The 27814-nt window shown below is 40.4% G+C and overlaps 1 protein-coding gene and 1 pseudogene across 3 annotated transcripts in view; one reads left to right on the top strand and one right to left on the bottom strand.

Annotated features, from left to right (window-relative positions):
- The window catches only part of DNAJC6 (DnaJ heat shock protein family (Hsp40) member C6), a 153383-nt gene that overhangs the window by 54863 nt on the left and 70706 nt on the right, over positions 1 to 27814 (top strand). The gene's annotated exons all lie outside the window — the stretch shown is intronic.
- LOC147578081 (large ribosomal subunit protein eL32 pseudogene) lies at positions 21766 to 22163 on the bottom strand (annotated as a pseudogene).

The following is a 27814-nucleotide window of genomic DNA, read 5'->3' on the forward strand; positions in this document are numbered from 1 at the left end:
GGTAGATTCCAGAGCAGCCCCTAAGCCAGAACTGTTTCTAGAGCTGTCTGCCTGCCCTGGCTCACTTTCTCTTCATTTGAATTATTCTTTAGAAAAGATTGTCATTCAAAGGTCATCCTCTCATTTCCCAGATGGCACTGCAGCTTTCCCAGTTCATTAGCTCAGAAACCCCATATTTCTTTTGTGCGCATTTCACCTACCATGGAAAGCAGAATCCACAAATGTAGAACTCCCAGTCTTGAGTCACTCAATTGTTCCAACATTAGGCTTTACTTATCAAGTTTGTAATGACAAGCCATAAAACAGAAGTCCAATTAAAAACTGTTTCCAGATTTTAATGGGACTTAAGAGTATAAAGATAATGAAGAATGCTAAAATAAAATACTTTCATGTTTAGTAGAAATCTGATTGAAAGAAAAAATTACCTTTAAAAAATCCTATTCTGTAGGATGTAGTGTTTAAACACAGCATCTACATTTTAAATCAGGCTTTCAGGGCGCCTGGGTGGCTCAGTCAGTTAAGTGGCCAACTTCAGCTCAGGTCACGATCTTGCGGTCTGTGAGTTCAAGCCCTGTGTCGGGCTCTGGGCTGATAGCTCAGAGCCTGGAGCCTGCTTCCAATTCTGTGTCTCCCTCTCTCTCTGCCCCTCCCCCGTTCATGCTCTGTCTCTCTCTGTCTCAAAAATAAATAAATGTTAAAAAAAAATCAGGCTTTAACATTATGAAGTATTTATTTGGATAACTTCATCCTCCGTTGAAATAATATAAGCATATATGTGCTAATATCCCTTTCTTAGGAATACCTGTGCATTTAAGGGTCTTGTAAGGTGAAGGGAAAGTGATTTACTAATTTATTTAATGTGTGGCTAAAGTTTGAATGTTTTTGTATAGCCGTTTAAGGATGCATCTGTGTCAAAGTTCAAATTTGCTTGGAGACTGCCAGGTTTCATAGACTTAAAAGGGGAATCTCTTGAATCGAGTTTTAGAAAGATGACCATATAGTCTATGATATGCACCTTCTGTGATGGAGCTATCACTGCCTTTGAGGCTCTACGTTTCCACTGTTCTCATCCTTTTATTTAAGCAAAATTGGACTTTTTGCTCTCTAGATACAAAATAAATCCAATCCCTTACCCACATGGCCACCCTTAGAAAATTAGAGAACATATCCTGTTTCTCTTCTTAGTCCAGTTTATTTCTAATCATACATATATATGTGTGTATATATATACGTGTATATATGCGTGTGTGTATATGTATGTGTATATATGTATGCATACATATATACATACATATATACATGCATACATACATATACATATATACATGCATACATATACACATATACATACATACACATATACATATACATATATACATACATGCATACATATGTGCATACATATACATGCATACATATATACACATACATATATATAAACTTGTGTGTATATATAATATATAATTTTTTTAACTTTAGCAAGGTTTTTTAGTCAATTTTTATTATAAAAGTTTTTATTATATAGGTTTTCCATGCTCTTGTTAAAAAAAGAATTAAGGGTTACAGAAAAGAATGCAATGGAAAATATAAAAATAGGGGCACCTGGGTGGGTCAATTGGTTAAGTGTCCGACTTCGGCTCGGGTCATGATCTTGCAGTTTGTGGGTTTGAGCCCTGCATCAGGCTCTGTGCTGACAGCTCAGAGCCTGGAGCCTGCTTCAGATTCTGTCTCTCTCTCTCTCTCTGTTCCTTCCCCACTCATGCTCTGTCTCTCTCTGTCTCTCAAAAAAATAAACGTTAAAAAAATTTAAAAAAATAAAAATAAATGTCCATAGGATTGCAAATGAAGAATTTAGTGGTGAATGTTTCTGTTTGCTTCTTTCTCTGCAGTAAGGAGAAATAGGGGTGTCTGAGGTAACTGAAATGAATATAGTTGTTTTTCACTTTGAATCTTATAAATAAGATATCTCTCTTGACTTACATATAACATAAAGAATTTTAAAATGCTAGAAGTAAAGGAAAGCAGGAAAAAAAAAGCAGTATTGACTAAGACTGATTACATCCTTATATGACACCAATATAGAGATTGGAGAACAATATAATTGGTACCACTTTATGACTTCATGGAATAATATCTTGCCAATGAAAATATATCCCCACTGCTCTCAGGATAAAGCCCAGAACTGGACTTTATCTTAACTGGACATCGGAAGCCCATCATGGTACCTCTGCAAGCCAGCCCAGTAGAACTTCTTGTCCTTTCTCCCCTGGTGGGTCCTCCCACCCCCATTTCTATGCTTTCATGTACACTGTTCTCTCAGGTTAGGCAAGCTTCTCCCATAGCCACCTAGATGTCCACTTTTCCAGGTTATTTTCTACTCATTCTTCAGCTCCTTTACCCCTGGAGGCTGTATGGGATGACCATTCTCCCTGCGTCTCCAGCAGCTTGTATGTCCCTGCCATACCTCTCATCACACTGGTTTGTGATATGTTGCTTGGCCTATCTTTCCCTCTAGACTGTAAGTAAAGTTCAGAACAGGGCTGTGTCTTACTCACCTTTGTCTTCTTGTCACTGCATGGCACTGATAAATACTCGAATGAATAAAAGCATGAACTGATTTTGAATTTTTAAAAAGGGCATTTTTAATGAAATGTACCCATCCAACTCAAAAAATAAGCATACAGCTAGATTTTAATAGAAATGAGGCCAGACTTAATAGAAATTAAACTGTTGGCAGAAAGCTAGACCAACTCAGTAATGAGCATTTTTCATATGCAAGGACACTAGAGGGGAGAGAAAGATAATTAATACATAGTCCCAGACCCCCAAGAGATTTCTAATGTGGAAATGTAAAGAAATAATAAGCTTACCAAAAGACTGCTTTTTTGACCAAAAAAAAAATGCATTGTATTATGCCATTCATCATTAAGATAATTTTTTAGCAGAAAAAAACCAAAACTAAATGTGTATAATTTTTTTAATGAACTAACAATAGATGATTTTTATCTGTAGATTTGTGTGTTTCTTCATCAGTATCACAAGTTTGGAATCTTCACTATTTTCAGGTTTATTATTAAAAATTTTTGGGGTGTCTAGGTGGCTCAGTCAGTAAGTGTCTGACTCTTGTTTTTGGCTCAGGTCATTATCTCACCATCATGAGATGGAGCCTTGTGTCGGGCTCTATGCTGACTGCGGAGCCTGCTTAAGAATCTCACCCTCCCTTTACTTCTACCCCTCCCCTGCTTACCCTCTCACTTTCTCTCTCAAAGTAAAAATTCTTTGTTTCACCTTTGGTCATCTGCAGTTGTAGGTAAGCATTATGGTAACCTTTTATAACCTGTACTCACCATTTTGAACTCCTTTTGGAAAGAGTCTATAATTTTGAGGTGAATTAAAGAATCCTGGGGTTTATTTTTTTATGTTTATTTTATTTTTGAGAGAGAGAGCACAAGGGGCAGAGAGAGAGGAAGACAGAGCCCAATGCAGGACTTGAATTCACAAACCCATGAGCCGTGAGATCATGACCTGAGCTAAAGTCAGATGCTTAACTGACTGAGGCACCCAGGCGTGCAAGAATCCTGGAGATTAAATTGTACATTTCCTCATTGGCTCAGGAGAAAACTAAATTATAGTTATTGTATACTAAACAACATCTCTTGAAATTACTTAGAAGCTTTTGACAGAGCAGTTCAATGTCTGAATAATAAGTTCTTCATGGTCCAAGGAATTAGGAAATTTCATGACATGTGCCAAGAGATCTGGCAATTTCTACTTCGTTTATTGGCTTTACTTGACATCTACAGGCCTTAGCCTAGTCCAAAATAGCTTTTTATTTCAGTAATATATCAAAGCATAATTTAAAAAGGTACTAAGGATAAAAAATTAAAATTCAGCTGTGTGATGTTAACAATGCAAATAACCCCACAAGGAAGCAATCAGATGATTCAGTGCTTGCTACGCAGGTTGGGTTTGCACATGCAGAAAATTACTGTTGACATGTTCAAGTGTAGTACTGTACCTGGTGGCTGGCGAGTTTGGCACGTGTTACAGCCACTTTCTGATTTTAGAAATGATGGGGCGCCTGGGTGGCGCAGTCGGTTAAGCTTCCGGCTTCAGCCAGGTCACGATCTCGCGGTCCGTGAGTTCGAGCCCCGCGTCGGGCTCTGGGCTGATGGCTCAGAGCCCGGAGCCTGTTTCCGATTCTGTGTCTCCCTCTCTCTTTGCCCCTCCCCCGTTCATGCTCTGTCTCTCTCTGTCCCAAAAATAAATAAACGTTGAAAAAAAAAATTAAAAAAAAAAAAAAAAAAAGAAATGTTATGCTGTAGCCTGGGTGGCTAGGTCAGTTAAGCGTCTGACTCTTGATTGGCTCAGCTCATGATGTCACAGTTTGTGAGTTCTAGCCCCACATTGGGCTCTGCACTGTCAGTGCAGAGCCTGCTTGGGATTCTCTCTCTCTCTGACCCTCTTCCACTCTCTCTCCCTCTCAAAAATAAATAACTAAATTTAAAAAAAGAAAGACACATTATACCGTAAAAGAAGTGTATTCCAGAATTGGGTATATTTGGCAAAAGGCAGGGCGAATAAGTGGTATAATAATAGACACATATAGTGCTATGGAGTGCAGAAGAATGATGCTTAATTTCAACCAGTGCGACTAGGGAAGGCCAGAGTAGAAAGTGCTGTTTGAGCGGGAGGTCAGTAGGTAGACAAGGAAAGGAAAATTGATTTGGGCTGAGAGCTGGGGCATAGTGGCATCATCATACATGCATGGTATGTTGAAAGAACTACATTTAGGCCTGGAAGCTGGAGCCTGTATGGGTTGCAAGAGCTACAGTGGATGGCGTTGGGAATACAGATTGAACCTAGATCAGGGTGAGCCAGCTGAGAAGGTTGGACTTTATTCTGTAGGCAATGGGAGGATCCTGCAGATTTGGGAGAGGGGCTGAGGCAGGGCTGAGTTATCCACAGGCATAGCACCTAGGGATCAGAATAATTTTAAGGCCAAGAAAAATGTTTTAATTTTAATTTCTTTTACAAAGCAGAATAAAATAAATGAGTATAACTGTAAGGAATTCATTTTCTTTTTTTTTTTTTTTAATTTTTTTTTTTTCAACGTTTATTTATTTTTGGGACAGAGAGAAACAGAGCATGAACGGGCGAGGGGCAGAGAGAGAGGGAGACACACAGAATCGGAAACAGGCTCCAGGCTCTGAGCCATCAGCCCAGAGCCCGACGCGGGGCTCGAACTCACGGACCGCGAGATTGTGACCTGGCTGAAGTCGGACGCTTAACCGACTGCGCCACCCAGGCGCCCCAAGGAATTCATTTTCATACCAGTGCAGTGAGTGGTGCCTGGGTGTCTCAGTTGGTTAAGCATCTCACTTCGGCTCAGGTCATGGTTTCATGGTTTGTGAGTTTGAGCCCTGTGTTGGGGTCTGTGCTGACAGCTCAGAACCTGGAACCTGCTTTGAATTCTGTGCCTCCTTCTCTTTCTGCCCCTCCCCCACCATGTTGTATGTCTGTCTCTCTCTCAAAAATAAATGAACATTAATGTATATATTTAAATATATAAACATAAATATATTTAAATATATAATATATATATAATATATATATATATATTTTTAAATGGAGGAATGAGCACACGGGGGCAGAAGTGCCTAGGGCCCACAAAGGTCTTGCTGCAGTTCCAGAGAGAAGACTGTAATAAGTGAGCACTGGAGACATTCTGCAGCTGCATAAAAGATGGACCCCATCTGTGGTTCCCAAGTGTGTCCTGCCTGCATTAGATTTTCCTGAGATGCTGGTTGAAAACACAGTTCCTGGGCCCCAGGGATTTATGATTTAGGGAGGGGGCATACTGACAGAGGGGGTGCATGTACCTGGGGGACAGGGAGAATAAGTAAATGCCCACTAGGTTGATGACCTGAGAAATAATGACAGCCCAGTGAAAAAAAGAAAGAAGTAGGTCTGGAAAGCATTGCACAAAAGAATGGACAGACTGACAGCTAAAAAGTGGAAGTGGAAAATGTGACCAGGGGTTTTCTATGCATCGTGAGCATACTAGAGAGAGGGCTGGATATGCTGTCAGGTTGGCACAAGGTTTCACCAGGCTTTCAGCTTTTTGGTAGGCTGCCCATTAGGCTGTGCAGATCTCCATGGGAGTGCTGTGGAGGAGGTAGGAGGCAGGAGGAGGGCCTGTGTTTTCCTAGCGGAGGAGTAAGGTAATCGGTGGAAATGCTAGAACTGAAATTCTGCGGCACTGGGCTGACTCCAGGCCAGTGGCCGGAGGCCAGGATGGTGTAAAGTAGCCAGCCTGCCCTTATGCCCATTCTCAGGGGCAAGCCCCAGGCTCTGGGCCCTTTCTTGGTGATGGAGGCACGGGAAGAAAGCTCAAACACCAGAGAAACTTGCAGGATGATTATTGAAACAGGAATTCTTGGAAACAGACAAATGCCTGAAAAAAACAACAACACCCCAACCCCCAGAAATTCTCAAGGACTGCCTTGTGTCAGCCTTTGGTCACTTGAGCATCACAGCAAAAATCAGCAGGCTGACATTTCTCTTTGCTGCTTATTCTCCCTTTGCTGTCTCTCTCTTCTGTGATCCTTCTTCCCAATATTCTCTTCCTTCTGCCTTCTCTTCCTCCTTCTCCTGCATCTTTAGCTTCCTTGCCCCCCTCTCTCTTCTTCCCCTCTCCTATCTCCATGTCCTCCCCTTTTCCCCAGTAAGTGAGTCAGCATATTGGGGAGACTTGGAACCCCATGCTGTAGGAAGGTGTGTGGATGACTGTAGTTCGGGGGGTATTTGTGTGGGGGTGTACATGTGTGACTTAGATCCCGGGCTGCTTGCTGCTTGTGATCCAATGAGTGTGAACACTGGTGTCACTTTCCAAATTGGGTAATTGCATCTGACCTACCTAAAATTTCACTTGCTATTTCAATTAGCCAAGTGTTCTGCACTGTGACTTGGTGATGAGAGGTCTCATAAGCCTCCATCCCAGAGGTAGCTGCATTTCATTCAGATGAAGGAAAGAATTTTACTTACTAATTTGCAGCTATGGAGTGCAAGATAATAACACACCATTTCCCCTCCCTGTCTCTCCTACCTCACCCCTGCAGGAAAGCAGATCTTTCTCTTCCCTTCCCCTATTGCTAAAGCCTAGATAAATGGCTGTATTTTCAACCCTTTCAAGTCCAAATTTGTGGATGCTATTGAACAGTGGTGATATTAGGGAACCATGAGTTAGAAACCCTAGATGTAAGGTCTGGCTTTGTCATTTATAAGCCAGACGTTGTTGTCATTTATGCCTGTGATGTTGGGCAGGTAATTCAAATGAGAAAAATCAGACTGACCCTGCCAGTTTCATAGGCAAGGGGGAAATGTGGGAATGTGGAGGAAAACACTTTGTGGTGGGTAATTCTGCATTCACTCATTTCATAAATGTTTCCTGACCACCTGTTATATGCCAGCACTGTTCTAACCATGGGGATACAGTGGAGGACGAGACAGATAAGACTTCGGTGCTTATGAGCTTATATTGTAGAGCACAAGACATACCATAAACCAGTAACCCAAGATAAAAGATTATAAGGTATGCTAAATGCCACGGAGGGGCTAGAGTGAGGGAGAGAAGAACTCAAGGTGGTGGTGGGGAGGAGGGAAGCCTAATTTACAGAGCACAATCCAGTAAGGCCTTTCTGAGGAGGTAGTATTTGAGGTGACATCTGAAGAAACAGACACAAACAGGAAAAAGAGACAGAGTGAGAGAGAGAGAGAGTGAGAGAGCAAGAGCTGTATGTAGAGCATTTCAAGTACTAGGTTCAGCAAATGCAAAGACCTGGAAGAGGGGCCAAGGTCTGCAAAAGGATATGTGACTGTTAAAACCAGCACTTAGTGAGCTGGAAGGGAAGGGGGACAAGTGAAGTGTGAGTTGTATTTGTAAGAGACCATTTTGTCTGCTTGCATCAGGAAAGGCTTTTGAGGTTCCTTCATAGCTTCATAGGTATTCGAGACTGTAGACAGGATTTATATACCAGAGATGATATCAGTGACTATTACTGTTCAACATTAATGGTCAACTTTTTAAAATTCAAATGAACTAATGTTCTCATAGCATCTTAGTGTTGACAACATGTTTTTCTATACTCTATCCTACTTAGTTCTTAGAATGTTGAATGTCCCAGTGAAATCGGTGGCATTAACAAGATTTTAGAGATGGGAAGCTCTGTAGAGGTCAGTGAGCTGATGTGCATCTAAACCAGCAGCAGCCTCCAGGTCTTCTAACATACTGAAGAGTGACACATTTGCAGAGGAAGAGAGTTGAGGTCTTGGGCACCCTGTGGCCAAGATCTATCAGCTACTTTAAATGGAGACAAGTTGGAGGAATATAACGGTAAAAACTGGATTTTAACTGCTAAGAAAATTGGCTTAGGTTGCCTTGAAATGGATAGCAGTGGGGCACCTGGGTGGCTCCATTGGTTAAGCATCTGACTTTGGCTCAGGTCATGATCCCACCGTTCGTGAGTTGGAGCCTTGCGTCAGGCTCTGCACTGGTAGTGTGGAGCCTGCTTGGGATTCTTTCTCTCCCTCTCTCTTTGCCCCTTCCCCACTTGCACATGCTCTCTCTCTCTCTCTCAAAATAAATAAATGAACTTAAAAAAAGAGAAATGTGTAGCAGCATTTCACTTTAATTATTGGTCTTAAAATCCAGCCACTAAATCCCCTAATGGGGTAGGAGCCTGGCTTTGTCTCTCAGTGTGCCAGGAGAGAACTGTCTCCATTATGCCTCATTGGCACACAGAGCCTGGGAGGCTTTCACACACTGTCTTGTTTTGTGATCATTTGCTGTTGTAACAGAGGACAGTTCTATTTCATATGTTGCTTTGTTTTCAGGCCATTGCATGAGAGCTGGGCTTCTTGTCTCTTAAAAAGCAAAACCAAACCCAAACAAAAGCTCTATTTTTGTTTACAGCAAGATACATATTTATGAAGAAAAATTATAAAACAATTTAGTAAGTCGTATAAAAATGAAAAGAAAAGTTCATTTCCTTCCTTCCCACCTTTTAGTTTTACTCTCCAGGTATAATTAATATTAATGGTTTCTTCTATGTACTTACAGAACTTTCTATGCATTTTAAGCTTATACACAACCACATAGACACATGCAGATTCCTGCACACTGACACATGTTTGCATACACATTCATACATAATAAATACCTGTATATTCTTGAACCCTTCTATACATGCTATTATAGAACTCGATGTTTACTTAACACTATGTATTGGATAACTTCGTGCAATAGTATCTAGGGATATACCTCATTTTCTCTAATGACTGCTTTGAATCCACTGTACCAATTCTATTGGTGGGAAGCAAATATCTTTTGAGTATATATTTATGTATATGGTATATGTGGTACACCCATGGGATAAATTCTTAGAGGTGGAGCTGCTAAGAAAAAGAGCACACACACACATCACATTATGATAGATCTTGCCAGGTTACTGTCTGAAGAGCTTTGTACTAACTTAAAATTCTACTAACTTAAATTTCTACTAAAAGTATATACAACTACTTGTTTTCCCAGAACCTTGTTAAAACCGAATGTTGTCATGAAACTTCTTAATCATTGGCAGTCTCAGAAATTGTGGTAATGGTTCATTGAAACTGGCATTACATTTTGATACTTCCTTGAGTTATTTTTGTCATTGGAATTGGGTTTTAATTACTTTTTATTACATAGGTAATACATATTTAGGGTGAAACAGTTTGGAAAATGCAGAAGAGCACCAAGGAAAAAATAACTGGTAAGCTTGTTTTCTGTAGGTGACCACTATTGACATTTTGAAATATGTCCTTTTGTCTCTTATCTGTGCAAAAAGTATAAATGAAACGATGGTGTTACCTTCTTTGTTCTTCACTGACTGTGGCTACTTGTTTTCTTGTGAAATATTGCAATACAGCACTGGGTTTGGAGCTAGTGCTTGTTCAGACCCAAGTTTTGACATCACTGATGAGCTTTGTGACCTTGGGCAAGGCATTTTACTCCTCTGAGCCCCTCTGCAGAACAGATAATGTCTTTCTTATCAGATTGGTAGGAAAATCAGATGGGGTAAGGAGTAGAAAAGTACCTAGTGTATTCCCTGCCCTATAGTAGATGCTTCATAAATGTTGGCTGTGTCGAGATGTTGGCGTGAAGTAAGAAAGTAAGACCATGTTGGCAGTATTTTATTATCCTGGGGTTTCTCCAAAGTAGATCATGTTTCTGTCTTCATTCTACAAGGTTCTGAGCATTTTCCTCATTATATTCATATTGGGATTGTTTGTAAGCTTTGAGTCAATTTGTGGTCACCATATAGTCCTCATAAATGTGTAGCGTATTTGTTACTACAACTCTTGGTGGAGGCAGTTCGCAGGCTTGATACATGATGGGGTGCTCAGAATAGCCCAGTTTAAGGAGAATTTCTTTGTTGGTGGTGGTGGGGGGGTAAGGATGAAATGAGGAACTTTCTAAGGATGAAAGGAAATTACCACTTATGTTCTAAGTATAACTAGGCGTTGCTTATTTTTATCTTTATTTTTTCTCCCCAGTGTTTCCACAAAAGCTAATTCATGTAAAGACATGGTTCCCAGTGAGGGGCTAGTTTATACCTCCCCCAACATGGGACATTTGGCAATGCCTAGAGACACTTTTAGTTGTCACACTTGCAGGGGTGGGTGATGGGTTGTTACTGGCATCTAGTGGGTAGAGAGGCTGCTAAACATCATACAATGCACAGGACAGCTCCCCACAGCAAAAAATTGTCTGGCTCAAAATGCCAATAGTGCAATGAGTGAGAAACCCTCATACAAAAGAAATGAATATATTGATTATGAGTTGAAGATGGTGAACTTGGTGAAGTATGTGTCCATGGACCTATCAGGTACTGTTCAGCACTACATATTAAACTGTATATCTAGAAGGAATTCTTCCTGGCTTCAGGGAGATCCTTCACTTTTCAGACAGATGGTGTGGAAAAGGTCTAAGCTGTGAAATTGTTCTTTGCCTAGGGCTATTCCCTAAAAATCCCTGAAGTCCTAGAGAGTTCAAGTTCCTGTCTCAGTTTTTTCAGAATCCAAGATACAGTTCCTTTGTTCATTCAAGCATTTATTCATTCAGAAGACACTATTAAAGTAACTATTAGCCCAAGTAGTGTGCTCTGAGATAAAAAGAAAAAGAAACAAAAGCCATAGTATCTCCCCTAAAGGAGCTTAGAAGACATTATTGTGTTTAAGAACTCAGATCTGGATCTGTGATTCCTAGGTTCCTGCCTCTGCCATCTGTAATCTACGTGATTTGAGTCCTCATTTTAGGATGAGGTTAAGAATATCTACTTCATTTTATTGTTGTGATGATTAAAATGTTGATAAACTGGGTATTTTTTTCCTCAAATTTTTATTTAAATTCTGGTTAGTTAACATACAGTGCAGTACTGGTTTCAGGAGTAGAATTCAGTGATTCATCAGTTACATACAGCACCTAGTGCTCATTACAACACGTGCCTTCCTTAGTACCCATCACCCATCTAGCCCATGCCCATGCCCAACTCCCTCCATCAACCCTCAGTTTATTCTCTATCTTTAAGAGTCTCTCATGGTTTGTTTCCTTCTCTTCTCTTCTTCCCCCCTCCCATATGTTTATCTGTTTCGTTTCTTAAATTCAACATGTAGGTGAACTCATATGGTATTTGTCTTTTTCTGATTGACTTAATTTCACTTAGCATAATACACTCTAGCTCCATCCATGTCATTGCGAATGGCAAGATTTCATTCTTTTTGGTGGCTGAGTAATATTCCATTGCATATATACCACATCTTCTTTATCCATTCATCAATCAGTGGACATTTGGGCTGTCTCCATAGCTTGGCTATTGTTGATAATGCTGCTATAAACATTGGGATGCATGTACCCATTTGAATCTGTATTTTTGTATCCTTTGGGTAATTACCTAGTAGTGCAATTGCTGGATTTTAGGGTAATTCTCTTTTTAACTTTTTAAGGAACCCTCCGTACTGTTCTCCAGAGTGGCTGCACCAGTTTGCATTCCCACCAACAGTGCAAGAAGGTTCCCTTTTTTCCACATCCTTGCCAACACCTGTTGTTTCTTGTGTTGTTAATTTTAGCCATTCTGACAGGTGTGTTGTGGTATCTCATCATGCAAACTGAGTATTTAGAACAATGTCTAGCTCAATAAAATTTTAGTTGGTTTTGTTATATTTATTTTACTACTACTACTGGAATCTTGGAGCTTTATGGATTATCTAGTTTAGGATTTTCAAATTTGATTAGTACTAGATTCCTTTTCTCAATGAAGCATTACCCAGACTACCAATATATGAAATATGTGAAAACAGAGCAACTCTTTTTATTTATTTATTTATTTATTTTTTAAAACTTTATTTTTTTTTTAAATTTTTTTTTTCAACGTTTATTTATTTTTGGGACAGAGAGAGACAGAGCACGAACAGGGGAGGGGCAGAGAGAGAGGGAGACACAGAATCGGAAACAGGCTCCAGGCTCTGAGCCATCAGCCCAGAGCCCGACGCGGGGCTCGAACTCACGGACCGCGAGATCGTGACCTGGCTGAAGTCGGACGCTTAACCGACTGCGCCACCCAGGCGCCCCAGAGCAACTCTTTTTAAAGTAAGGATGGGAGGCTGGGACACTGCTTTCTTGGGACCACTCTCCTCTCTCTCATAACTGCCAAAGCTGAGGCTGTGGAGATTCCACTTTGACAACCACCAGTCTCAAACAGTTAACTCATTTTTAAAAATTTTTATTTAAAATTTTTTAACATTTATTTATTATTAAGAGACAGAGCGTGAATAAGGGAGGGCAGAGAGAGAGGGAGACACAGAATCCAAAGCAGGCTCCAGGCTCTGAGCTGTCAGCACAGAGCCCGACACGGGACTTGAACTCACAAATTGCAAGATCATGACCTGAGCCAAAGTTGGACGCTTAACCAACTGAACCACCCAGGTGCCCCAAACAGTTCACTCATTTTAAGAGTGAGGTACCTGAAGTCTGGAGAGAAGAAATGATTTAAATGAAGCATGAGGCAAATATACGAATAACTTTCATGTACATGTGTCAAGCACAGAAACAATGTTCTAAGAGGGAGTTCAGAGAGGGCAGAGACAGGATCCTTGGTTAGGTTGTATTTAGAGTCAGTGTAAAGATTGGGTAGGATTTTTAAATTTTAGATTAGGTAGGAAATAGGGTTTCAGGAGAAAAATAGGGTGATAAAGGGATGGAAGAAAAAGCATTGGAGTTCTTACCCATATCTTAGTAAATTGTCTTTGGTTGCAAGTAATAAAAGCTTATTTCAAAACATCTAAATTGAAAACCAAAGGAAGGGGGCTGTTGAAAATTCACAGGGTACCTTCTGGGTCCCAGGACCAGGATGTGGAACTCAGCTTTACTTGCTGAGAGCCTTCTGACAGCTTCTCTCTTTCTTGTGCTTCATGGTTCTTGTTTTACCCTCACCTGTACATTTGCTTCATTCTTCTTTCTCTCTCTGTAGACCAGTTTTCCTGTCTTCTTTGTGTACATGGATACCCCAAACATGACAAGTTTATACATCACTAATTCAAACAATCAGTCTCTATGGACCATCTGTCTCTGAATCTCAAGCTCTAAATTCCAAGAGGGAGAATCCAGTTGGCTTAGCAGGTATTACTTGTGTACCTCTCATCCAGTAGTTGTAGCCACAGTAGGGGATGTGAGCAACCTGTCTTGTCATGTCAACATGGTTGGCGAAGACCTACTCAAGGATGAAAAAGGAACAGAACTGACCCTCGCGTTGTTCCTTTAACATCAGTGCAGACAGGCATCTAGGCAACTATAACTAAGTATGAGCAAGAGAGAGCAAGAGTGTGCATGCACTGGGAAGGGGCAGAGGGGGGGAGAGAGAGAGAGAGAGAGAGAGAGAGAGAGAGAGAGAGAGAGAGAGAAAGAAAGAAAGAAAGAAAGAGAGAAAGAGAAAGAGAGAATCCTAAGCAGGCTCCACACTCAGCACTAAGCCCAGCATGGGGCTATATCTCACGAACTGTGAGATCATGATCTGAGCCGAAATCAAGAGCTGGATGCTTAACTGATTGAGCCACCAAGGTGCCCCTAGAATGTACCAAAGTCTTAGAAACTTTTTTCCTCTATAATTTCTTCATTTATGCTTTTTCTACTTTATTCTTCAAGGTCAAAAATGATTTAGAGCAAGATTGGTGGCTCATTTTTTTTTTTTCTAAGCAGCTTTTGAAATTGTACTGTGTCCTTGCTTCCTAAAGTGAGAATAGGCACATAGTTTTCATAATTATAAAATGATTTATATGTGACTGTGTGTTTTAGGAGGACTGTTTGGGCAGATGATTTCTAAAATGCTTGCTGATTCCAACATTTTGGTATTTAAGGACTTGTTCTCGTTCATCTCAGTAATGTCAGCAACCAGTCAGATTTAATTTATTGTAGAATTACTTATAATAGGAGAAATCTAAAAACAGCCTAAAATGTTCCAAATAAGGGAATTGGTTCAGATAATTATGATATACCTATATGGTATTACTAAGTAACCATCAAAACATAATTGTTAGGGGTGCCTGGGTGGCTCAGTCAGTTGAGCATCTGACTTTGGCTCAGGTCATGATCTCATGGTTCGTGGGTTCCAACCCCACATTGGGCATTGCACTGACAGCATGGAGCCTGCTTTGGATTCTCTGTCTCCCTCTCTTTCTGCCCCTTCCCACCCCTCAAAAATAAATATATAAAAAATTTAAAAACAAAATTGCTTAAGGAATTTTTACTATAATGGGAAGATCTTTTAAATATAAAATATGTGGATTAACAAGGAGCAAACTATGTTAATTAAGCTATAAAACCACATACACACACACACACACATACATATATATATATATATATATATATATATATATATATATATATATATATTTATATATACATACAGGAAAATCATTGTAAGGGTGTATACTAGTCTAAAAATGAAAGAATGAGATCAAAACATTACAAAAGGATATTTGGGTCATAGGGTACCAGTAATTCCAACATTTTATTTTTTATGCATTTTGCTAAAGTTTCAATAGTAAATTGATATTTCGTAACTGCAATTTTATATAACTATATTCTTTTTCTGTTGCTACTTTCATAACTGAAATTTGTGTTGAAATAATTATAGATTCACATGTAGCTGTAAGAAACAATACAAAGAGAGCCTTGCAAACTTTGCCTATTTCTCCCAACGGTAATATTTTATAAAACTGTAACATAATATCACAGCTAAGATATTGACGCTGATACATTCCATCTCATTTCCTTGGGGCATGCATGTGTGTGTGTGTGTGTGTGTGTGTGTGTGTGTGTGTGTGCATGCGTGTGCACATTCTGTGGTATTTATCAGTTGTGTGAACTCATGAATCCATTACCACAGTCAAGATACTGAACAGTTCCAACAGCACAGGGAGCCCTCCTGTTGCCTTTTGTAACCACATCACACCCACTCCACTACTAGTCTCTTAAAAATGTGTGCAGAGCATGTATTTTATTTTGCTTTTTCATCTGAAGCCATAATTGTGGAACCTTAGACTAGGACAATTAGCAGTCCTGTAGTCACTCAGAATGTGGGAGCTTTGTAGGTTTGAAAGGTTTCATGATTCTCCACCCTTCTTCAAATATATTATCAACCTGAATTCTTTCTACCCTTTGCCCCAAACATGTTTTCCTCAGTAATGTCCGTCTTAAGTTAGCTATAATTTTCTGTGGAACCCTTATCTGACCTCTGGGTCAGATGGTTCTCCTCCATGCCCCGATTATACTCTGTGTTTAACATCTTGTGATACTCTTACCATCTTATAATTGCTTGTAGATAACCAAGAAATTTTGGATGGGTGGATGAGGCTTGGATAAGAGTTCTTTTTCCGTTTCTGATGAGTCTCCAACTGCCAGCTGCCCTTCTTCTTCTACTGTTTGCATTGCGTTTGATCCTGCTTGCATGACACATCATGTCACACCAAGTCCTGGCTAATTTGGGCTGCGCAACTATGCGCCCTATCCACAAATTCCAGCCCTCTACCTACTGGTGCTTCCACCAGGATGACTGACTCCCATCTTCTGTACTCCTCACATTTTTCTCTTTTCTTCCTCCGTTTCTTTTTTTTTTTTTTTTAACGTTTTATTTTTGGGACAGAGAGAGACAGAGCATGAACGGGGGAGGGGCAGAGAGAGAGGGAGACACAGAATCGGAAACAGGCTCCAGGCTCTGAGCCATCAGCCCAGAGCCTGACGCGGGGCTCGAACTCACAGACCGCGAGATCGTGACCTGGCTGAAGTCGGACGCTTAACCGACTGCGCCACCCAGGCGCCCCTCTTCCTCCGTTTCTAAAGCTAATGTGATACTGATGATAACTGCTATAAAGAGCTGGGGGCCTAACACAGTGCTCTGTGCTTGCCATGTATTATCTCTTTTCCTACAATATACTTTAAGTTATGTTTTACTATTCCCATTTTTTAAAATGAGGAAACTGAGACTCAAAAAAAAAAAAAAAAGGTGAATTAGGGCACCTGGGTGGCTCAGTCGCTTAAGCGGCCAACTTTTGATACTTGCTCAGGTCACGATCTCGCTGTCAGGAGATTGAGCTGCTCATAGGGCTCCACACTTCAAGATTCTCTCTCTCCTTGTCTCTCTAACCCTCCCCCACTTGCTCGTGCACCCCCCTCCCCGTCTCTCTCTCAAAATAAATAAACTTTGAAAACAGGCAAATAACTTGTCCAGGATCATATAACCAAGTAAGTAACAGAATTGGATTGAGATACAGGACCGTCTACTATAAAGCCTGCTGGCCTGACCAATCTGTAAGAAGGAGCTGAGTCTGTTTTAACTCCATGGTCCTCCCCAAACTCAGCACTTCCTCTGGAAACCTATCAACTCTCTGGTTGAATCCTTCTAGTCAGGTAACTCTGGACTTTGGAAGGCAGCCATTCTATTTCTAGATGAGAAGCATTGCTAGAAAGTTGTCTTTTTTTCTTGTTAAATACCCTTTATTTAATTTTTAAAGTTTTAAAAAAAAATTTTTTTTGGGGGGGGAGGGGCATAGAGACTGGGAGAGAGAGAGAATCCCAAACAGGCTCTGCACTAACTGTACAGACCCCGATGTGAGTCTCAAACTCATGAACCGTGAGATCATGACCCGAGCCCAAGTCAGACACTTAGCTGATTGAGCCACCCAGGCACCCCTAGGAAGTTGTCTTTTGATGTTCAGTGGCAATCTGTCCTTCACTTTCACAGTGCTGTGTCCAGGTGGGTTGTAGTTCTGTCCTGTGGTACAATGTAAATTCCTTTGAATCTGTAGATCCCTTGTGGGATGGCCAGAAGGTATTTTAATGATTTTCTGGTCTTATCTGTTACAGATGAGGAAACTAGAGTGCAAAGAGAGGAGCCCTGTTCAACTTACTACACTTGAGTTACTTGAAATCTAATTCTGTTGCTCTGGCTTACCTTTCTCCTTCTTGATCTTACACTCTTTCCTCTTGAGATGGGTTTTTCTGACCTTTCATTGCCCTAGTCATTGTCTTGTGGACACTCCTCAGCTGACCACTGTCCTCTTGTTTCTGGAACTGACCTCAATATTCTAAATTTGAGTTGATTGCCTAAAACCCTAAAGATTAATTCTGCAAGTAATTATGAGAACCTATTCTGTGGGTTACTTTTACATTTGCCACTGAGATCTCTGCCACAAACATTTTTGCCACATAACTAATTGGCTATAAGGCAATTTTTCCATAAAAGACAAAAAAATTACTGGCTGACAGTTTGGTTTGACAGTTTGGCTTTTTCATCAAACTGGTTGACAGTTTGGATTCATTTCTCTATTGACACATCACTCCCATTTTCATATCATATAATTCTTAGTTCTTATAATAGTCTATATAGTGGCATAGAATTTTGGTCCTACATTTCCCATAGAGTTCTGGAATGTCTGTAAATAGATTTGTGACAGTATGCCAAAACAAACAACAGTATAGAAGGCTTTCACAATGCAATAAAAAGCTTGGTTACAAATAAGCATCCTAATATTTGGAAATGAGTACCTCCCTTAATGAAGACATTTTAGCAAAAAAATAAAACAGTGTGATGTCAAATGAAGAGATGAGTCAACAAGCAAAAAAATGTATAAATGATGAATGAACAACTTCAAAGGCAAGTGCTTAGGTATAATCCACAAAATAAAATCAGTTACTTGCGCAGTATTGACATGAATCTACACACATCTTAAATTCATTCAATTCTTTTGTATTTTGCAATGAAGTCTTTTTGTTTTTCATATTTCATTATGTAATTTTAAGTGAATGTCTTTTATTTTTCATGATTTTATATTTTACAGCAGAATTGCCTTATGGCCAATTAGTTGTATGATGAAAATGTTTGCAGTAAAAGTGCTTGAGACAAAGAAATCTATGGCAAAAATGCTTATGGTGCAAATATCATGTATATACTTTGTGCCAGGCACATTTCATAACTCTCCACCACATTCTGCCATTATTCTTCCTCTCTACAATATTTATGAGGCTACAGAGCTTTGGCTGCATGTAACAAAGGCCATCATAACTATGGCTAAAACTGATGGAAGCTTATTTCTTGCCCATATAAAAGCCTGATCTGGGATGGCAGCTCTACTCTATGAAATAATGAGGGTCACAGGCTTGTCTATCTTACTATGTTTTTTAGGATATTACTCTTTTCCTCCTTCTCCAAGATGGCCAACCAACACGTTTGTTTTCCAGCCTACGTCTTCCCTCTAAGAAACACCCTGGAAGTTACATTCTCACTTCCATTCACATCCTGTTGGGTGGAACTTAATCACATGGTCACGCCTTGCTAAAGGGAAGCATGGGAAATGTAGTCTTATTTTGGGAGGCCCCATGACCAGCTAAAATATATTACTAAGGAAGGGGAAAGGGAACTAGATATTGGTTTAGCAGATAGCAGTCTCTGCCACCCCTTTCCTCATGTTTCAGCTCCAGGAAAACAGGCCTCACGTTGGTACTCCAAAGCCACTACCCTTCCGGGCTTTTGAAGTTCCATTTCTAGGAAAGATGACAAAGCAGGGCTCCCCCAGTGGAATTAAGAGAAATTCTCAGGATTTCATGAAAGATTGAAATTCAGAGTCTTTGGTGAGGAGGTCACAATGGTAAAAATGGCTATCATTATTCAAACTTACTAATTATTTGCTATGCTTGTGTCAATGCTTAACATGCATTATCTTATTCAATTCTCAGAGGAATTTTGGGAGACAAGTACCGTTATTAATCCCTAATTTACAGATCACATTTTCAGAGAGATGAAGTAACTTCCCCAAGCTTGCATAACAAATATGTGGTAAAACTGCCACCTCTGGTGGTGTGCTGGTGGCCCGAGGTCATTGCCCTCTCCACTTTGATGCCCGGCAAAGCAGAGTTGCTCATTAACACTTCATAAAGCCCTCTCATGTTCTTCATAATAATCAGGTATTTCTAATTATAACCTGAGCAGGAACTGTTGTTTTAAATAGGTTATGAGCCTCATGTTGAAGGGATGGGTCTTACATCCTTTTGCTGAGTCTGAGCTCAGTAAAGAAAAAAAAAAATTGGTGACCAAATTGGCAAAGGCTGTTGTTCCTTTGCTCCATCTTGATGTCAGTAGTGTTCCTTGGGATATTTTCTTTTGCATGAGGAAACTGAGGTGCAGAGATTACAGGATTTATTACCTATGGTAGGGCTGGGATTTGACTCCACGTTGGTCTGAGAGGACCAATCATTTTTTCCTTACAATCATTTAAAGAGCCAGAAAGAGGTTCCTGAAGGAGGAATAGCAAAAGCAAATGCCCTGAATGAGACAGAGGCAAGAAATAAACTGGGATCTTGTTTGAGCCTTATATATTTTAGAGTTTGTTACAGAAGGGGAGATGGAAGCTCATTTTCTGTGGTACCCCCAACCCACCCCCAGGGGAGAGTCAATGGCTATTTTGGAGAGTATCCTCAGTGATGTTGGGGTAAATGCGATCGTGCTTGTCAAATTTTACTTTCCTTAGGTATCTTCGGAAGAGTGATCAGCAGTTTCCTTGATGAAGTGTTGTTCGTTTTTGCTTCATTGAACTCACCTTTGGAGGTAGTTACATTGGCAGTGTTCCTTTCTGAATTCTTTAGGGCTCTCCCAGGGGCTTTGAACATAGAAAGCAGTGATGTTTTTGATATTAGCAGTGGTTCATAAAAATACTTGGATCGCCCTTTGCTTTAAAAATCCAGTCAATTTGGGATGAGCGCTGGGTGTTGTATGGAAACCAATTTGACAATAAATTTCATATATAAATAAAAAAAAAACAAAATAAAAAAAAATCCACTCAAGCCTGTAAAGGATGGAAAATCAGATGATTACACCAGAGCCTTAAACTTGTGACTTACAGAAAAGTGGAGCGTACTCAAAGGGTGTTCTATTGGCAGAGGTGCTGAGCTGCTCTGAAAACAATGGCAGATTCTTTTATTTACAGTGACTAGAGCCTCACAGATGTGCATCAACTGGCAGCAGTCCATCCATTGCTAGCAGATTTGCACATGGTTCCAGTTTGGGCACTTAGGTTCTTAACGTAATGTTAATTCAGTCATTCGTATAAGGTTTGTAACATACCAAAGAGTTCTTAAACAAAAAGGCGAGCAAAAACCCTCCACAATCCCAGTAATTAATTGTGGGAATTTGATAGTACATTCTAGACTTATTGTTTGCCTAGGCTCAGCAGAAATCCTTTTGATGTACTTCCAGTAACAATAAAAATAACAGCTTGGTGAAATAAATGGACTCTTAGGTGGAGAACTGATGTTCTGGGAAGAGCTCTATCTTCTAATTGCATTGCTCTTTGGCATTGTCCATGAGTATAAACCATCAATGCCTTATTTTTGGTTGATGAAGGGCTTCCACAGACATCATTTTACTTTATTTTTACAACTGCCTTGTGAGCTGAGTATAATTATCTTCATTTTGTGGCTGGGGAGAATGAGGCTCAAAGGGGTAAGTGACTTGCCCAAAGTCACAGCATAGCTAGCAGGTGACAGAATCAGGACTATAAACCAGATGTTGTGTTTATAGGCACAACTTCTAAAAAAAATTGTACCTTTAAAATCTTAAAAAACATCAGTGCCACTTTTAGAACAATGGCTTAAGGATTTCTTTTCTCCATGAATATTGCTTCAAATGTTTTAAGGAAATAACTGCAAATTCTGTTCCATACTAACCTTGATAACACTTTCTGTAATGTTCCTGGGTCTAGAATTCCTCAGGACTATATGATTTTTACAAAGCTTCGGTCTTTAATATTGATACCACATTAAAGGCAGAGCCTGGAGAATCATTATTATGGATTTGTTGATTGTTTACATGGCATTTTATTTTTTATTTTATTTTATTTTTTGGTAGTTTTATGGTTTTATTAATATAGTTTTTTTAATGTTTACTTATTTTTGAGTGAGAGAGAGAGAGAGAGACAGAATTTGAGTGGGTGAGGGGCAGAGAAAGGGAGACACAGAATCTGAAGCAGGCTCCAGGCTCCCAACTGCCAACACAGAGCCTGACACCAGGCGCGAACCCATGAACTGCGAGATCATGACCTAAGCGAAGTCAGGCGCTTAACCACTGAGCCACCCAGGTGCCCCTGTGGTTTTATTAATATAAATACGATGTGCACATAAGCTGTCTATTCATTTTATTTGCTGTGCAGCCTGGCATTGGGGTTGGTGACTCTGATGGCCAGCTGCTCTTTCCGCAGTGGCTTTGCGGTTCTTGGAGGAAACATTGTGAGCAGTCTCTGTACTGTAAGATTTGTTGCACATCAGCAGCACTTCAAGTCCTTGATGTTGTGGACTAGGAACTTCTGGAAGCCACTGGGCAGCATGTGCTTTTTCTTCTTGTGGCTCCCATAACCAATGTTGGGCATCAAGATCCAGCCTTTGAATCTTCTGCTCACCCTATCGCCAGTGCCTCTGGGTTTCCATAGTTGCACTTAATTTTGAGATATGGGTCTGACTGGTGCCAGATGAACTTCTTGATCCTCTTGGGCTTCACCAGAGGTCTGAGGGTGGCCATGATGCCGGGTAAGACAAGGCTGCCACTTGTGCGGGCAGCACTGAGGAAGAGACGGGAACTGCATGACCTAAAAGAAGACTCCCAGATGAGATCATACTTGGAAAATTTTCTAGGCAGACAGGAAGACTGCAAGTGTAAGGTGCAATCATGTTTGACGCTAGAACTAGGAGAACATAGACTACAAAACCCTTAAGCCTGACAGCCTCTGGCAAGGTGGTAAATCATGTGAGGTCTCTTAGAATGGCTTTTTTTGGGATAAAACACAAAATGTAAAATATGCAGAGTTGTTGCCAGAGAGAAGACAGCAAAATACTCTCGTGACAGCACAGGGAATCTCTAAAAGCATGTACAGTGTTCAGAAGAAAACCAGAGAATGGGCTATTTGGAGAACCGCATGTGGATTCCTGGGACTGGGGCAAGGAGCTGGAGAATTAGGGAGGAATGTAGGAGGTGAGACTGTATGAAGCTCCCAGGTCATTTGAGCTGCTGTTTCCTGGAGCACCTACAAGTTTCTAAGAAGGGCTGTGATAAGATTAAGTTTGTGTTTTTTTTATTAAATTTTTTTTTCAACGTTTTTTATTTATTTTTGGGACAGAGAGAGACAGAGCATGAACGGGGGAGGGGCAGAGAGAGAGGGAGACACAGAATCGGAAGCAGGCTCCAGGCTCTGAGCCATCAGCCCAGAGCCTGACGCGGGGCTCGAACTCCCGGACCGCGAGATCGTGACCTGGCTGAAGTCGGATGCTTAACCGGCTGCGCCACCCAGGCGCCCCAAGTTTGTGTTTTAATGATGTCTCTCTGGAGAGGACTGAAAGGGTTCCAGACTGGCAGTCGGGAGACTGCTTAGTAGGACACAGGCTGGGGATGGAGGTGGCCTCAACTAAGGCGCTAGCCAGCTGTGGGTTTGTACAAGGTGGGATGGATTTGGTGTTTGCCTGTAGGAACAGGAGGAGGAGACAAGGTTCTGCTCAGATCTCTTTGTATTCACCCATTTTTGGCACAAAACCTTTGTTGCCACTGGGGCTTTTGCGGTCAATCAACAGAGTTTTGTTGATTCTTGAACAGAGTCTTTCCAAATAACTACTCCCACCCCAAGCTGCTAATGCCCTTGGGGCTTTTTTAAATTTTTTTTTTTTTTCAACGTTTATTTATTTTTGGGACAGAGAGAGACAGCATGAACAGGGGAGGGGCAGAGAGAGAGGGAGACACAGAATCAGAAACAGGCTCCAGGCTCTGAGCCATCAGCCCAGAGCCTGACGCGGGGCTCGAACTCACGGACCGCGAGATCGTGACCTGGCTGAAGTCGGACGCTTAACCGACTGCGCCACCCAGGCGCCCCGGGGCTTTTTTAATTCAAAGAACCTTGTGGGCAAATGATGGCTTTATTTGTGTGTGTCCATATCTTTATGCAGGGACATTTTACTCTAATCCAGGAGGAAACATCTATCTTAAGTGACTAACTAGAAGTATAGTGGTTCAGCTTTAGAAGGTGATAGACCTTCTAATGTATATACCATAGAAACACCAAATCACATGTGTTTCTTTAAAGATAATAACAAAAGTGGTAAGGAGGTCTATCACTAAAATTTGAAGGCCTGTTATATATAATTTGAGGCTCCCCATCACCTACAAGACAAAATTCAAGTGTCTTAAAGGGGCATACAAGCATTCCATAGCGTGTTTCCTACCTACCTCACTACCCTGTGCTCAACACTCAGTGAAATATTGCTGACTAGTTGATAGTTCAGAAATTAAAAACAAAATTAACATGTTCATTAAACCAGACACTTTGGGAAATAACGGTGTCCCCAAAAACTATGTCTATCCTTTTATGGAGCTCCTTTTCTAGTAGGCAGAGACAGAAAAAAAAAAAAATATATATATATATATATATACACACACCAGGAGGAAAAATAAATTAGAATATGGAGATTGGGGGTGCTACTTTATTTAGGGTGATCTAGAAAGTCTCTCTGAAACAAAAGAACATTTAAGCAGAGACCTGTAGGAAGTGAGGAAGCACGCCAGGTGCATATCTGGGGGAAGAGTGGAATAGTAAGTACCCAGGCCCTGAGACAGCTCTATGTTGACCAGAGGTGCAGTGTGGCTGCAGCGAAGAGACAGGGAAAGAGACGTTGGAGATAAAGCCGGAGGGTGTGCAGAGCTCCACTTACAGAGCCATGCAGGCCATTGCAAGAACTTTGATTTTTACTCTAAGTGGGGTGGGAAACCAATGGAAGATTTTAAGCAGAAGAGTAACATAATTTGCCTTATTCCTTAGAAACTTGTTGCTCTTAGTTTAGCAGACTGCAGGGGGGCAAGGGTGGAGGCAAAGACACCAGTTAAGAGGCCACTGTAATAATTCAGGTAACAATTGATGGTGACTTAGGTCTATGGTTGGTAGCAACATAGGTAGTGAAGAAGGTGGATTATTTCTTTTTCTTTTTTTAATTTTTTTTTTTTTGAGAGAGACACACACAGAATGTGAGTGGGGGAGGGGCAGAGAGGGAGACACAGAATCTAAAGCAGGCTCCAGGCTCTGAGCTGTCAGCACAGAGCCCTACCTGGGGCTCGAACTCACAAACTGAGATCACGACCTGAGCCGAAGTCAGCCACTTAACTGACCGAGGTCCCCAGCAGCCCCTTTTTTATGTTCATGTGTGTCTATAAAATATTGCATTATAATTATGGCATGTAATGTATATAATACGTAAATACATACAGCTTCCTAACTGCAAATACATATAAAAGTAGGAAGGGGAAACAACAAAAGTAGAAAGGGAAACGCATGTCCTTGTCACTTAGCTTCAACAGTTATTGACACATGATCAATCTCATTCTTCTCTACCTGTACCCGCTTCTCTGGATTATTATGATGTAAATCCCAGCTGTAATGTCATTTCATCTTTAAACATTTCAGTGTGTCTCTAAAATATAAGGTCTTCCTTTAAAAACATTATCACAGTGTCCTCCTCAAATCTAGAATGTTAATAGTAATTCCTTAATATCATCAACTATCCATTGTGTTCAAATTTTCCCAACTCTTTTAAGTAGGAGTCTTATTTTTTCCTTTCTACACTTGAATAAGGACCCAAATAGTGTCCACACATTGAAGTTGGTTGACAGATCTCTTGGTTTTCTTTACCTTCTGAAATTTCTTCTCCATCTCTTTTTTTGTAATGTCTTTGTTGAAAAAACCAGGTTATCTGCACTATAGATTTGTTTCAACACCCTGATTTTACTGGCTGCATCCGTGTGGTATACAACCTATTCCTCTGTCCCTGTGTTCCCTGGTAGTTAGATCTAGAGGTTTGATCAGATTGAGATTCAGATTAGATTCTTGCAAGACTGTCTCACAGGTTGTGTTTTGTATTTCCATTGGGGGTACATAATGCGTGGTTGTTTCTGTTTTCCTGCTCACTGTCTAGTTCCATTTTCTAGGAGTTGTGAAGAGTGAATTCTATCATTTCTTCTCTATTTGTTAGCTGGCATATTTCTATGAAAAGAAACTCCCCTCATCAGATATTTGGTGACCCTGAAATACAGTTCATTCAGCAAAGGCAGGAAAAGGCTCAATTCTTTCCCTTTATTTTTCAAAAATAAAGAACTGGCTCCCTAGTCTTCTCCAAGGGTGACGAATGAAGTTTTTCTCTCTCTTTTCCTCTTTATCTTACTGTTATGAACTCCTGTTTGTAAACACATGATGTTTCCATCCATTACAGTTACTATTCTTACTGATGCTCAAGTAGACCCATCTTTGGCCAAAGCCAGCCTCTTATGTTGGTGTCTGAGTCTTTTTGACACACTGTGGTAGTCATCCCCTCTTTCCTTTCTTTCTGATATCACAAATCAGGCTCATTGTGTACATTTTCTTCTCCAATCCTCGTTTTTTGTTTTTTGCTCCAATCTTTGAATCAGACATTTTTCGAAGGGCTCTAGTTCCTTTTTTTTCAGTAGGATTTCCTTTTTAAAAAATGTATTATTAAAATTTTTTTTTCAGGAGTAGAATTTAGTGATTCATTACTTACATATAACACCCAGTGCTCATCCCAACAAGTGCAAAGGGTCTAGTTCTATATAGAGGGAAATGATGTTTCAAGACCACGTTCTTGTAATGGGTGCTCACTGCTACCTAGTTAGTCGTCGTGTCTAGCCCTCTTCAGTGGACAGAGTTAGAAACAGATTTTTTAAAAAGATAAAACACATCATGGATTACTTATGATATTTCCAACTCAAATTCAGGATTGTGGAATTTTTACTTAATTCCATCAGTTTTTTACATCGTTATGTCTTACGTCTGTATCTCTTTTCTCCTGTTCAAAAATCCTGGTTCTCAGTTATACCAATATAATTACCTATTTTGCCTTTTGCCATAATTTACAGTCACAGAATAACAATACCAACACTACCACCAAACCAGTTTAAGGTTGTAAAAGGTTGTTTGGTTGTTTTGTCTTGTGTTTTGGTCTGGATATATTTCACTTTAAGACAGTTACTTTGTGTCTTCAAGTCATTTGAGGTAGTTTCTGTCTGTGTGGTTATTGGGCTCATTTGCCTCACTTTGCTCTCACTTTTTAGGGGTTGCTTTTAAATTCATGTTTGTAATTATATATTTACTTAGTTTCAAATTCAAATCTGTCAAAAAAGTTGTATTCAAAGAACTCCAGCTTCTATCCTTGCTCCTATACCCTGTTTTCTGCTCCATAGGTAGTTTGGAGTTTATCTTTTCCTTTGCAAATATGAGGCGTGTGTGTGTGTGTGTGTGTGTGTGCATGTATTCATTATACATCTATATATAGATATATAGATATATCTACATACATATCTACGTATCTCCTGTGTATAACATTGGCCTTCCCATGTGGTATATACTCTTTTTGTTTATGTTTATGTGATCGGTAGACTGGCAGCTGCTTGATGGCAGAGGGATCATGCTTGCTTCTGTTTTCCCACCACCTAACACAAAGCCTTTCCCTAAGTAGCAACTTAATAAATACGCAAGTAAATGAGTAGACTGGGTGCGACACTAGGTTCTTTTACGGGTTTTGTGTCTGATTTTCAGAATAACTCCACAGGGTAGATGTTGTTATCCCCTTTTACAGATGAAGAAACTGAGGCGCAGAAAGGTTCAAGCAGCGTATCTAAAATAATAGCTAGTAAATTGCTGAGCTGGAGTTTGGACCCAGGTCTGTCTGATGCCAGAGGCACGCAGCCCCACCTGTTGTCTAGGTCTGGATCTAGGTATATTCATTCAAGAAATCATTGTGAGACACTGTCAGCACTTTGCCTTTATTAACTGTGTGACCTCAGCAAGGAAGACTGCCTCTTTCTGTTTCCACATCTACAGAACACAAGATGGTAATATTATGTACCTCATAGGGTTGTAAAACTTTTAGAATAATCCCTGGCACATAGTAGGCACTCAAATGTTAGCTGATTTTGTTACTGTGTATTTTTACTAGCAGGATGCTAGAATATTCTCTGCACTGTGTATGCAGTCTTGTCTAACCCACCCAGCTGGACTTCTAGGAGCTTACAGTTAGTTAAAAAGGTGAGATGCAGGGGGCGCCTGGGTGGCGCAGTTGGTTAAGCATCTGACTTCAGCCAGGTCACGATCTTGCGGTCCGGGAGTTCGAGCCCCGCGTCAGGCT

Source organism: Puma concolor, chromosome C1 (assembly GCF_028749965.1).
Source record: "Puma concolor isolate L17-30 chromosome C1, mPumCon1.1.hap2, whole genome shotgun sequence".
In the NCBI taxonomy this organism is placed as follows: Eukaryota; Metazoa; Chordata; class Mammalia; order Carnivora; family Felidae; genus Puma; species Puma concolor.